The 14,026-nt window shown below is 38.2% G+C and overlaps 1 protein-coding gene across 4 annotated transcripts in view; it reads right to left on the bottom strand.

Annotated features, from left to right (window-relative positions):
* Positions 1 to 14,026, bottom strand: part of hmbox1b (homeobox containing 1 b) — a 48,058-nt gene that overhangs the window by 32,909 nt on the left and 1,123 nt on the right. The window lies entirely within an intron of this gene.

Raw genomic sequence — 14,026 nt, 5'->3', positions numbered from 1 at the left:
TAGCATAGCTCTGTGCAGTCCGGTTGCTAAGTTAGCTTCAATGGCGTCGTTAGCACAGCATTGTTAACCTTCGCCAGCCTGGAAAGCATTAACCGTGTATTTACATGTCCACGGTTTAATAGTATTGTTGATTTTCTATCTATCCTTCCAGTCAGGGGTTTATTTCTTTTGTTTCTATGTGCAGTTAAAGCAAGATGCTATCACGTTAGCTCGTAGCTAAAGCATTTCGCCGATGTATTGTCGTGGAGATAAAAGGCACTGAATGTCCATTTCGCGTTCTCGACTCTCATTTTCAAGAGGATATAGTATCCGAGGTAGTTTAAAATACAAATCTGTGATCTACAATAGAAAAAGGAGTGTGGAATCCAATGAGCCAGCTTGTACCTAAGTTACGGTCAGAGCGAAAAAAGATACGTCCATCGCTGCCTCTCAAGTCATTCACTGTAACGTTCCTCATCTACGAATCTTTCATCCTCGCTCAAATTAATGGGGTAATCATCACTTTCTCGGTCCGAATCTCTCTCGCTCCATTGTAAACAACGGGGAATTGTGAGGAATACTAGCTCCTGTGACGTCACGCTACTTCCGGTACAGGCAAGGCTTTTTTTTATCAGCGAGCAAAAGTTGCGAACTTTATCGTCGATTTTCTCTACTAAATCCTTTCAGCAAAAATATGGCAATATCGCGAAATGATCAAGTATGACACATAGAATGGATCTGCTATTCCCGTTTAAATAAAAAAAAATCATTTCAGTAGGCCTTTAAGCTACATTTAAACCAATGTGGGTGGCACTGGGACTGGAATCAGGTGGGTTAAGTGTCTTGCCCAAGGACAACAGCAGTGACAAAAATGGGAATTGTACCTGGAACCCTCAAGTTGCTGGCACAGCAACCAACCAAGCCACGGTATGTTTGGTGAAATAATATGTCCTGTATCACTCATTCATCCCTAAAACACGCCCTGAACTAAACAATGTGGAGACGGCCACTTAAAAGTAGGAAGCTAAGGCTCGCAAGAACAATCCATACGGTCACAACACATCTCAGCTGTTGTGTTGTTGTGAACGACATCATGGATGTAACATCAATGTACAAACCATAATACACACACAACACATTTAATCTGTTGTGTTGTTGTGAACGACATCATGGATGTAACTAAGGCTGCAGCTAACGATTATTTTTCTATCGATTAATCTATAGATTATTATTTTTCGATTAATCGGTTAATCTATAGATTATTTTTTCGATTAATCTATAGATTATTTTTCCTTTTACAGATTTTTTTTATTTTATTTTATTTTATTTAAAATGAAGATGAAAAAATAAATGTAGGCCAGTTTTTTCAAAAGGCATGGCTTTTATTTACAAAAAAAAAAAAGTATGGCCACTGTTGCGTCGACCAGCATTCCTCCAATGGGGAATTCAAATTGCTAGTCTCTCCCAGATTCTTTTTATGGCAATAAACTGATGTTTATATTCAATCAACAGGCAGTACAAAATATTCTGTAACAATCTAAACATTTAAAACTTTTAACATTTAACAATATTAAAAGTAGCTTATTTGCTTTTTAATGTGCAAATATAAAAGTAAACATCCAGTGCAAATCTTAATATTCTGCAATAGTATAAGCATTTCAAAAGTAAAAGTATTGCTTATTTTGCTTTAAAATGTGCAAAAATAAAGATAAACATCCAATACAAAAAAGTGCAAAACGAAATATTCTGTAACAACAGTGTAAACATTTCAACAAAAGTGAAAGTATTGCTTATTTGCTAAAATGTGCAAAAATAAAGATAAACATCCAATACAAAAAAAGTGCAAATCTAAATATTCTGGAGCACTGTAAACATTAAGTATTGCTTTTAAAATGTGCAAAATAAACATCCAGTCCAACACAGTACACAATAACCAATTCTACTCATTCCAGTGAGTGACTAACAGTTGTAATGAAGAAAGGTTAGCATGTCTACGCTCAGAAGGGGTCGATGTGGCTGGAACTGAGAGGTAATTAGCCTTCACCTCAAACCAGGACTGCGAGCGAGCTGAGCTGCAGTTTACGTTTCTAGAAGGTCAACGGGCTCATAGTAGGGATGTGCGTATCGATCCTGTGGTATCGATATATCGATACTCACACGCTACTCATTTGGCATCACTTTTCTGAAAAAAGTATCGATATAAACCAAAAAACGGTGTGTGGGGGGTGCAAGCATCACTTTCAGATGTTTTTGATGACTTACTTAAAGGCCTACTGAAACCCACTACTACCGACCACGCAGTCTGATAGTTTATATATCAATGATGAAATCTTAACATTATAACACATGCCAATACGGCCGGGTTAACTTATAAAGTGACATTTTAAATTTGCCGCTAAACTTCCGGTTCGAAACGCCTCTGAGGATGACGTATGCGTGTGACGTAGCCCGGCGAACACGGGTATGCCTTCCACATTGAAGCCGATACGAAAAAGCTCTGTTTTCATTTCATAATTCCACAGTATTCTGGACATCTGTGTTCGTGAATCTGTTTCAATCATGTTCATTGCATTATGGAGAAGGAAGCCAAGCAAGCAAAGAAGAAAGTTGTCGGTGCGAAATGGACGTATTTTTCGAACGTAGTCAGCCACAACAGTACACAGCCGGCGCTTCTTTGTTTACATTCCCGAAAGATGCAGTCAAGATGGAAGAACTCGGATAACAGAGACTCTAACCAGGAGGACTTTTGATTTGGATACACAGACGCCTGTAGAGAACTGGGACAACACAGACTCTTACCAGGATTACTTTGATTTGGATGACAAAGACGCAGACGTGCTACTGTGAGTATGCAGCTTTGGCTTTTTTTTGCGTATGTACGTAACTTTTTTAAAATATATAAGCTTTATGAACCTTGGGTTAGGTGAACGGTCTTTTGGGCTGAGTGATTGTGTGTGTTGATCATGTGTTTGAATTGTATTGGCGTGTTCTATGGAGCTAGGAGCTAGCAGAGGAGCTAGGAGCTAGCATAACACGTACCGTACCGTAAGTGCGCGTCACGTACGTAACTTTTTAAAAATATATAAGCTTTATGAACCTTGGGTTAGGTGAACGGTCTTTTGGGCTGAGTGATTGTGTGTGTTGATCAGGTGTTTGAATTGTATTGGCGTGTTCTATGGAGCTAGGAGCTAGCAGAGGAGCTAGGAGCTAGGATAACAAACACGCAGGTGTTATTATGCAGGATTAATTTGTGGCATATTAAATATAAGCCTGGTTGTGTTGTGGCTAATAGAGTATATATATGTCTTGTGTTTATTTACTGTTGTAGTCATTCCCAGCTGAATATCAGGTACCGTGAGTATGCAGCCTTGGCTGCTAAACATTCGATAACTTGACCGTATGTGCGCGTCACGTACGTAACTTTTTTAAAATATATAAGCTTTATGAACCTTGGGTTAGGTAAACGGTCTTTTGGGCTGAGTGATTGTGTGTGTTGATCAGGTGTTTGAATTGTATTGGCGTGTTCTATGGAGCTAGGAGCTAGCAGAGGAGCTAGGAGCTAGCATAACAAACACGCAGGTGTTTTTATGCAGGATTAATTTGTGGCATATTAAATATAAGCCTGGTTGTGTTGTGGCTAATAGAGTATATATATGTCTTGTGTTTATTTACTGTTGTAGTCATTCCCAGCTGAATATCAGGTCACCCCCGGCTCTCACAGCATCTTCCCTATCTGAATAGCTTCAACTCCCCACTAGTCCTTCACTTGCACTTTACTCATCCACAAATCTTTCATCCTCGCTCAAATTAATGGGGAAATTGTCGCTTTCTCGGTCCGAATCTCTCTCACTTCATGCGGCCATCATTGTAAACAATAGGGAACTTTGCGTATATGTTCAACTGACTATGTCACGCTACTTCCGGTAGGTGCAAGCCTTTTTTTTTATCAGATACCAAAAGTTGCAATCTTTATCGTCGTTGTTCTATACTAAATCCTTTCAGCAAAAATATGGCAATATCGCGAAATGATCAAGTATGACACATAGAATAGATCTGCTATCCCCGTTTAAATAAAAAAAATTCATTTCAGTAGGCCTTTAACTTACTATGTGCTGGGACACCCCTGTACCTGGCAGAGTATAGAGCTGGCCCAGTCACGTCACAGGAGACAGCGAATGCGCGTCGTCAACGTGCAACACACACACAGCCAGCAGACAGCGATGCAGCCAGGCATATCCAGTGTCAGGCATTGTTTATTTTATTTTGTTTATTTATGTGGGCTCTGTACCGAGGATGTCGTTGTGGCTTGTACAGCCCTTTGAGACACTTGTGATTTAGGGCTACATAAATAAACATTGATTGATTGATTGATTGATTTTATTTTTTTACTGAATATTTTTGTTTAAATGATTATCCTAAATTCAAATAATTTCCACACAGGGGAATTTACTCTTAGTTGAAAATTGCTTAAATATTTAAAACAAGATAAGAAAGAGATACAATTTGGAGATTCTTCATCTTTGCATTACAGTTTTATTTTTTTCCAAGAAAATCTTGAAATATATGATTGAATGTGATTTTGGTTTTAATCTGTAACATGATTTATTACATTTCGAAAACATTAGCCTATTTCATATTTCATTAATTGCTAATTATATCACAAACTTTAAAAAATAACTGCAGCTTCTTGCGATTCGGATTTGACAGTTAATTGGAAAGCCCTAATATCTAATTATTATTATATATAATATATAATTATTATTATTATATATAATATTTAATTTATTTTTCATATTTATGTTATTTATTTTAATTTTACTTTTATTATATATGGACCATAATACATGTGGTATAAATGGTCTGTATTTGTCTTGTGATTTGTCTTAAATAATAATAGTAATAATATTTTTGACTGACAAAAATTGCCAATAAGAAATTAATGGTATCTGTATCGGTATCGATGAAAATGCAAGAAAAAGTATCGGTATCGTATAGAATCCTAAAAGTGTGGTATCGCCCATCCCTAGCTCAGTGATGTTACTAGTAGTTGACTGGGAGGTGTTTATTATCATTTGGGGAGAATCCGCTGCCTGATGCTCACCTGCTAAACACCTATCTGCTAGACGCTGAAGCGCTGACTACATGCGCTCTGAATACGCACTGCTGATTGGCTGGTAACGTTTTGAATACGCACTGCTGATTGGCTGGTAGAGCTTTGTGTGTACCAATCAGATGGTTGTATGGGTGGGACAATGCTGCGTGCTGACGAGACAGAGGCAGAAGGAGCAAAGCAGCTTGTTAAGACTTTAGCAGCTAAAGTTAGCTTTAGCTTAGAAACTCGTTCGGTACATCCCCGTACCGAACCGAAAGCCCCGTACCAAAACGGTTCAATACAAAACATGTACCGTTACACCCCTAGCAGATACAAATGACACATTCATGTTTTGTGTAATGATGACAACGTATGCTAACGCGGACGATTGACTAGTTGATGGTTTTCTTTTCAAATGTTCGTTCATAGCTGTTGTGCTGCTATGATAGGCCATTTCCGCTCGACACAGTGTGCATACAACAACATTATTAGGCTGTGTATTGAAATACTCCCACACTTTTGACGACTTTTGGCTCGCTCACACAGTCTGCTTTGCGCTCCACCATGACGGTAGTGTGACGTAAATATGCGACGCGTCGACACACAAAGACGACGTCGACGTATTTACGTAACCGATGACGTCGACTACGTCGACGCGTCGTTTCAGCCTTAGATGTAACATCAATGTACAAACAATCATACACACACAGCACATCTCATCTGTTGTGAACAACATCCTGGATGTAACATCAATGTACAAACAATCATGCACACACAGCACATCTCATCTGTTGTGTTGTTGTGAACGACATCATGGATGTAACATCAATGTACAAACAATCATACACACACAGCACATCTCATCTGTTGTGTTGTTGTGAACGACATCATGGATGTAACATCAATGTACAAACAATCATACACACACAACACAGCTGTTGTGTTGTTGTGAACGACATCATGAATGTAACATCACTGTACAAACAATAATACACACACAACACATGTCTTCTGTTGTGTTGTTGTGAACGACATCATGGATGTAACATCAATGTACAAACAATCATACACACACAACACAGCTGTTGTGTTGTTGTGAACGACATCATGAATGTAACATCACTGTACAAACAATAATACACACACAACACATGTCTTCTGTTGTGTTGTTGTGAACGACATCATGGATGTAACATCAATGTACAAACAATCATACACACACAACACAGCTGTTGTGTTGTTGTGAACGACATCATGAATGTAACATCAATGTACAAACAATAATACACACACAACACATTTCATCTGTTGTGTTGTTGTGAACGACATCATGGATGTAACATCAATGTACAAACAATCATACACACACAACACATCTGTTGTGTTGTTGTGAACGACATCATGAATGTAACATCAATTTACAAACAATAATACACACACAACACATTTCATCTGTTGTGTTGTTGTGAACGACATCATGGATGTAACATCAATGTACAAACAATCATACACACACAGCACATCTCATCTGTTGTGAACAACATCCTGGATGTAACATCAATGTACAAACAATCATACACACACAGCACATCTCATCTGCTGTGTTGTTGTGAACGACATCATGGATGTAACATCAATGTACAAACAATCATACACACACAACACATCATCTGTTGTGTTGTTGTGAACGACATCATGAATGTAACATCAATGTACGAACAATAATACAAACACAACACATTTCATCTGTTGTGTTGTTGTGAACGACATCATGGATGTAAGATCAATGTACAAACAATCATACACACACAGCACATCTCATCTGCTGTGTTGTTGTGAACGACATCATGGATGTAACATCAATGTACAAACAATCATACACACACAACACATCATCTGTTGTGTTGTTGTGAACGACATCATGAATGTAACATCAATGTACGAACAATAATACACACACAACACATTTCATCTGTTGTGTTGTTGTGAACGACATCATGGATGTAAGATCAATGTACAAAAAGAACAGCGCTTGCAACCTGAGAGGCACTCGTGTTTTTATTTTTTCTAAACATCCTCAATTCGTCTCCTTCCTCGTCAAGCTGAGAAGAGCTGCACAGTACACTTCCCACCTTCACAATAATAGAGCGGTGCGCTACATCCAGCCTGATTGTGCTAACAAAATAAAGGTTTCAAAAAGTACCTTCAACAAAGTATAATGTACTTGCAGCACTTATTGATACATTTACACAATTATTATGCTTTGACCTAAAACACTGGTCACAATTGTTCACAGATGTATTGCACCAATAAATGTGAGGATTTTTCATTTAATTAACAAACATTTTATTAAATTGTATTTGACACAAAAAGCGTGCACTCTATGGTGGTAAAATATGTGTAAAAGGTAAAAAAAAAACAAATTCAAAACAAAACGGAAAAACTGAAATGTATTGTTTTTTATATTTCCATTGTTATTTTAATTTATTGTTATTACTATTTTTATTATTTTACTTGTGGTTTATTCCTAACTAATTTATAACCGTTTTTTTTTAACAATATTTGAAGTTGAGCTTTGGTGGCGCCAGAAATACTCATGTTTTCAAATGAATACATGACTGTGTTATTAATCGTGATTACAATAACCATCAAGGTTATTGTTTTTGCCATAATCATCCAGCCTAATTAAAATGTTGATTAGTTAGCAGACAAAAAATTAAGGTAATGGCAAGCAAAAAAAAAAATGCTGTTGTTTAAATTACGGGTATACATTTTGTTTTATCCAAATACTCAATCGAACAAACTAATCGATAGATTACTCGATGACTAAAACAAACAATGTACAGTGTTTTGGGAAAAAATATGGGTTTGCACAAAAATAAATTTGTATTATTTTCGGAGTTGGTAGTTGTCTCTCATATTGCCTCAGTTGCAGTAGAGCCATGTAAACAAAATATTTGACAACAGAAATGGCTACCGCGGACCCACAATGCACTGCAAAATCACATCCCTTTTCGAGCCCTATTGTAAGAAAAGTCATTTATTTGTCGCCATGGAGGCGAGGATTAGTGATTGAGAAGCAGCTAAAACACAGTGGACAGACGTTAGCTGCTAGCTAGCTAGCTATGTTTTGAATTACCAGTAGAGTGTAAAAACAAGTGGCCTCTATATTGAAGATATTATCATATACTTCAGCACATATACTTCCCAAGTTTGCGAGTAAATAGATATGATCAAAATAGTATTAATCTCACGGAGACATTTTGAGAGAAAATGAGCAAGCCAGTCACAAGATCCGTGACGTAGAGGAGGAACCACAGATCCCTTCCCCATCAACAACAATGCTAATCAAGCAGACTTTGAGAGAGCCAACAACGATTACTTTGGGAACAATTATGATCTAGGACCACATATTTTTGAGCCCCAACACAAAGAGGATGAGCAGTAAGTTTTAGAAGTCGAGTGCGAAACGGATGTAGCTTAATTGTGACATTATAGCATTAGCAACATGCAAACTAACCATAACAAAAACACTTACTGTAATATTTCGCTGGGATGCCGACTGACGGGACGCTCACATAATTTTGTTTAGATGAAGATTCAATCACAATCCTCACTAGGGATGATGTTCGAAAACCGGTTCTACCAATTGTTCGATAAGAAAAGAACCGATTCCACGGATTCGAATCCCTTTTTGAGAAACGGTTCCCGTTATCGAAGCCACTATAGTAAAGAAAAAGATTTGGTTCTTTATTCGAATCCCTGGGAACGAATCCCGTGTCACAGGAAATGTCCTGTGGCACGTCACAAGAAATGACGTAGCTCAGTCATTCGGCGGCAGATACAGAAGCAGCAACAACAATGGACCGGAAAAAAACGCTCCAAGGCATGGTTTCACTTTACTAAGAAATACAACAAGGAAACGGCTATCTGCAATTATTGCCCGGCTTCGCTTTCCTGTAAGGGGAGCAGTACAACAAACATGTTGAAACATGTTCAGGCCGTATATAACCTGAAGGTTAGAGAAACGTGTCGTGGAGAAGCAGCGACTGAGATGACGAAGCACGCCCCTCTTCCTCTGCTTCAACCTGCAGTCCCAGTGATAGTGCCGGTGAGTAACTAACGTTAACTGTTGCAGGTTAATTTCCATATCTGCTCACTTGTAGCCTTTAGGCTAAAATAACGTTACCTCTTATGTCAACCAGGACTGCAGTAATGTTAGCTAGACTAACATTACCTAAGCATAGTCAGTGGCTAACGGTAACGTTAACGTTAGCCTTTTTGTATGTGTCTGATAACGTTAACGGCATCTTGTAGCCTACACCACTCCACTGGGCTGGCTCAAGGTGGAGGACAGAGTTAAACAACTAGGACTGAGCCTAGTCTATAAAATCCGCTACACCTCCCTGATACCGAAGTACATGTCAAACTACTTCCTTAACGTAAATGACCGCCATAACCACAACACCAGGGGGAGCTCCACTAACCACGTTAAACCCAGATTCCGAACTAACAAAGGTCTTAACTCATTCTCTTTCTATGCCACATCAATGTGGAATGCGCTCCCAACAGGTATAAAAGAAAGGGCATCTCTATCCTCCTTCAAAACCGCAATAAAAGTTCACCTCCAGGCAGCTACAACCCTAAACTAACACCCTCCCCGGATTGCTAACAATCAAATGTAAACAATCAAATGCAGATTCTCTCTCTCTCTCTCTCTCTCTCTCTCCACTACTTGATGTCCATATCCTACCCCCCCCCCCCCCTCCACACCCCTGATTGTAAATAATGTAAATAATTCATTGTGATTATCTTGTGTGATGACTGTATTATGATGATAGTATATATGATAGTATATATCTGTATCATGAATCAATTTAAGTGGACCCCGACTTAAACAAGTTGAAAAACTTATTCGGGTGTTACCATTTAGTGGTCAATTGTACGGAATATGTACTTCACTGTGCAACCTACTAATAAAAGTCTCAATCAATCTATCAATCCAGAGTTTGCAGGTCTGTCTAATAAACTAGTGCTTGCAAGATGTGAATTAAGATAATGTTAACGTTATCCTATTTCAGATGATGACATTCATGACAGCCAGAGTGACCAGGGCAGTGTTTGCTCTGTGGCACAGAGCGTTAACCCATTTATCATGGCGAGGTATAACGCAGAGCGCAGCAAGATGAGTGAGGAGGAGAGTAACAACATTACTCACAAGCTAACGAGAATGATGGTGAAAAATCTCCTCCCCTTCAACTTGGTGAACACAGACGAATACAAGTCGGTTATTAATTGTATATTGTAATATTCTCTCTCTTCTCTATCTACACTGATTCTGCTTGCAAGTGCTCTGTGTGTGTGTGTTGCCTCGCATGCACTTTGGGTCATATTACCAACAATGTCACCACAACGCACCATTATTTCCATGAAAAATAAAAATAAATAAGGCATTATAGTGCCTATTTAAATTAAATAATAATGCACTACTTTGTTAGTACCGGTCTCTTTAAAAAAAAAAAACATACACATGTACGGAAGTTGCAGTGATTTTGGTGTTTTTCTAAGAGACTTTGTTACTCACCAAACTGTTCCAGTGATCATTAGCCATGCCTTCAGGCATTTACGTGACTGTGTAACTACTCAGCAATAGTTTTAAAACAATGACGAAAACGGTGCTTGCATTTATTGCAGACTAGAGAATATGCAGGGTTCGTACACCTTTTCCATGGCCAAATTCAAGCACTTTTTAAGGACTTTCAAGATCAATTTTCCAGTTTTTACAGTACCCTTCAAAAGGCGAAAACCAGTGTGAATCAATCCATAGCCTTGTTGTTTGAGGTCACCAAATGCTGTCTGTAGGAAAAATAAGGAAAATCTGCTAAAACCTAAGCCTAACATTGAACCAGCAGTTATTAACTGAATGGGGCATAGAAAATGAAACAGTGTGACTATTCAATGTCATTGGTGTTTGCAAACGTGTCTCCATTTGTGTTGTTTTTCAAATGTCTTGTTCTTTTTCTTACTTCCACCACTCAATGACATTGAACAGCACGGATTGATTCTCACCGTATTTGTGCTTGTAAACTGCATAATGTGATATAAATACACGCACCCTCAGAATGTCAATTTCACTCATTTATTAACAAAACTGTTCCACATTAATATAAGGATAATACATTAAAGGAAAATATGTTGTTTGTTTCACAACACCTCAGTCACCTTTCATTAAGCATATCTAGCCTTATAACTGTGGCTATAACAACGATTTTTAGTTGAGGGAAATTCTTAACATTATAATTTATCATTGACAAACGCTCGCTTTTTTCCTTTTATAGCTCATAATAACTGTCTGTAATTAACATGTCATCTAGCGCTGATCTCACAGTTTAGGTCTAGCATGTACCAAAAGGTTAGAAAGCAAAACGTGAGTTAACTTGTAGGGCTAGTAATCTCTGTGGTTTACCTTTCATATGACTCGAGAGAGCCGACTCTCCCATTGCGAAAAGCTGGATTTCCGTTTCGCACACTTTGCAGCAGGCTACACGTGGATTTGGTCCACGTTTTATCCAAAGTTTTGTATTGGTCATTTTCCATCCAAAGTTTATTAAAACGACAACCTCCCGGCATGATGGACCGATGCACCACTGTCCTCTTGGGGGCGACACAGAGCCGCATGACAACAACCTAATGTAAGGGCTCATGCAAAGACAACAGATAAAGCGTGCATTTTTAAGGAAACTTATTTTAATTTTTTTCCATTTTACAATTAACCTATTGAGTCAGACTGCCGAGAAATATGATGAACATGTCCAAGCATTTACAAGCACTTCACCCAAAATTCAAGCATTTTTCAAACTTTGAAAACACAACATTAAAATCCAAGCATTTTCAAGGTTTTTAAGCACCCATACGAACCCCGTCTATGACAGGTCGCATGTGGGTGCAGTTTGGGCCATATTGCGTTTCTCTTATCACAGGAAGTCCTTCATACCAACAGCCATCAGACTGTATAATGCAGTAGTCCCCAACCACCGGTACCGATTGGTACCGGGCCGCACAAGAAATAAAAATAAATAAATAATGTTTTATTTTTTTATTAATTCAACATAAAAATCACAATATATACATTATATATAAATATAGATCAATACAGTGTGCAGGGATACAGTCCGTAAGCACACATTATTGTATTTCTTTATGAAAAAAAAAATTAAATAAAAAAAATTCAAATAAAAAAAAAATTTATTTCACAAAAAGGTTGGGGACCACTGGTATAATGCATATGTTCCTTTTTGACTGTACTTGAATGTATAATAGACTGTATTTATATTATTCACATGTGAATAATGCTGTATAATAGACTGTATTTATATTATTCACATGTGAATAATGCTGTATAATAGACTATTTATATTATTTACATGTGAATAATGCTGTGTAATAGACTGTATTTATATTATTCACATGTGAATAATGCTGTGTAATAGACTGTATTTATATTATTCACATGTGAATAATGCTGTATAATTATATTATTCACATGTAAAAAATACCCAAGTGTTTATTGTTTATTGTGAGCGAACTCTGGTGCTGAATTTCCCCCAGGTATCAATAAAGCAGTGTTTTTCAACCACAGGAACATGGTTTGTGGTGAACAGACTATGCGGGAGGCAGTGTGTAGGTAAAAAGGTATCTAACACTTAAACCAAAAATAAATAAGAGGCGAGTGCCGCTAAGAAAAGGCATTGAAGCTTAGGGATGGCTATGCAGAACGAAACTAAAACTGAACTGGCTGCAAAGTAAACAAAAACAGAATGCTGGACAACAGCAAAGACTTAGACATGACAATCAACAATGTCCCCATAAAGAAGGATACCGTCCGCACAACTTAAATAGTCTTGATTGCTAAAACAAAGCAGGTGCGGGGAATAGCGTTCAAGGGAGACATGAAACTGCTCCAGGAAAATACCAACAAAAGAGGAAAAGCCACCAAAATAGGAGCGCAAGACAAGAACTAAAACACTACACACAGGAGAACACCAAAAAACTCCAACTAAGTCACGGCTTGATGTGAAAAGGTCGTGACAATACACCTACTTTGAGACAAGAGCAATAGTGATGCATGCTTGGTTATGATTTGAATTGATATCCAACAATTGCGAGAACAACTTTTTATTGTCAACATCGGCTACTGACTATCATTTTTCAATGATTTCTGCTGGTGGTGTCCGTCTGGATTTTTTCAATGAAAAAAATTAGATGTCCGATAATATCGGACTGCCGATATCGGCTTTAAAATGTAATATCGGAAATTATCGGTATCAGTTTCAAAATTATCGGTATCGGTTTCAAAAAGTAAAATGCATGACTTTCTAAAACGCCGCTGTGTACACGGACGTAGGGAGAAGTACAGAGCGGCAATAAACCTTAAAGGCACTGCCTTTGCGTGCCGGCCAAGTCACATACTATCTACGGCTTTTCACACACACAAGTGAATGCAAATCATACTTGGTCCAGAGCCATACAGGTCACACTGAGGGTGGATGTATAAACGACTTTAACACTGTTACAAATATGCGCCACACTGTGAACCCACACCAAACAAGAATGACAAACACAGCCCTTTGAGACACTTGTGATTTAGGGCTATATAAATAAACATTGATTGATTGATTGACATTTCGGGAGAACATCCGCACCGTAACACAACATAAACATCCATCCATTTTCTACCGCTTGTCCCTTTTTGGAGTCGCGGGGGGGTCGCTGGAGCTTATCTCAGCTGCATTCGGGCGGAAGGCGGGGTGCCCCCTGGACAAGTCGCCACCTCATCACAGGGCCAACACAGATAGACAGACAACATTCACACTCACATTCACACACTAGGGCCAATTTAGTGTTGCCAATCAACCTATCCCCAGGTGCATGTCTTTGGACAACATAAACACAACA

The sequence above is a fragment of the Entelurus aequoreus genome, linkage group LG23 (genome assembly GCF_033978785.1).
Source record: "Entelurus aequoreus isolate RoL-2023_Sb linkage group LG23, RoL_Eaeq_v1.1, whole genome shotgun sequence".
In the NCBI taxonomy this organism is placed as follows: domain Eukaryota; kingdom Metazoa; phylum Chordata; class Actinopteri; order Syngnathiformes; family Syngnathidae; genus Entelurus; species Entelurus aequoreus.
This window is presented reverse-complemented; position numbering and strand designations above follow the sequence as displayed.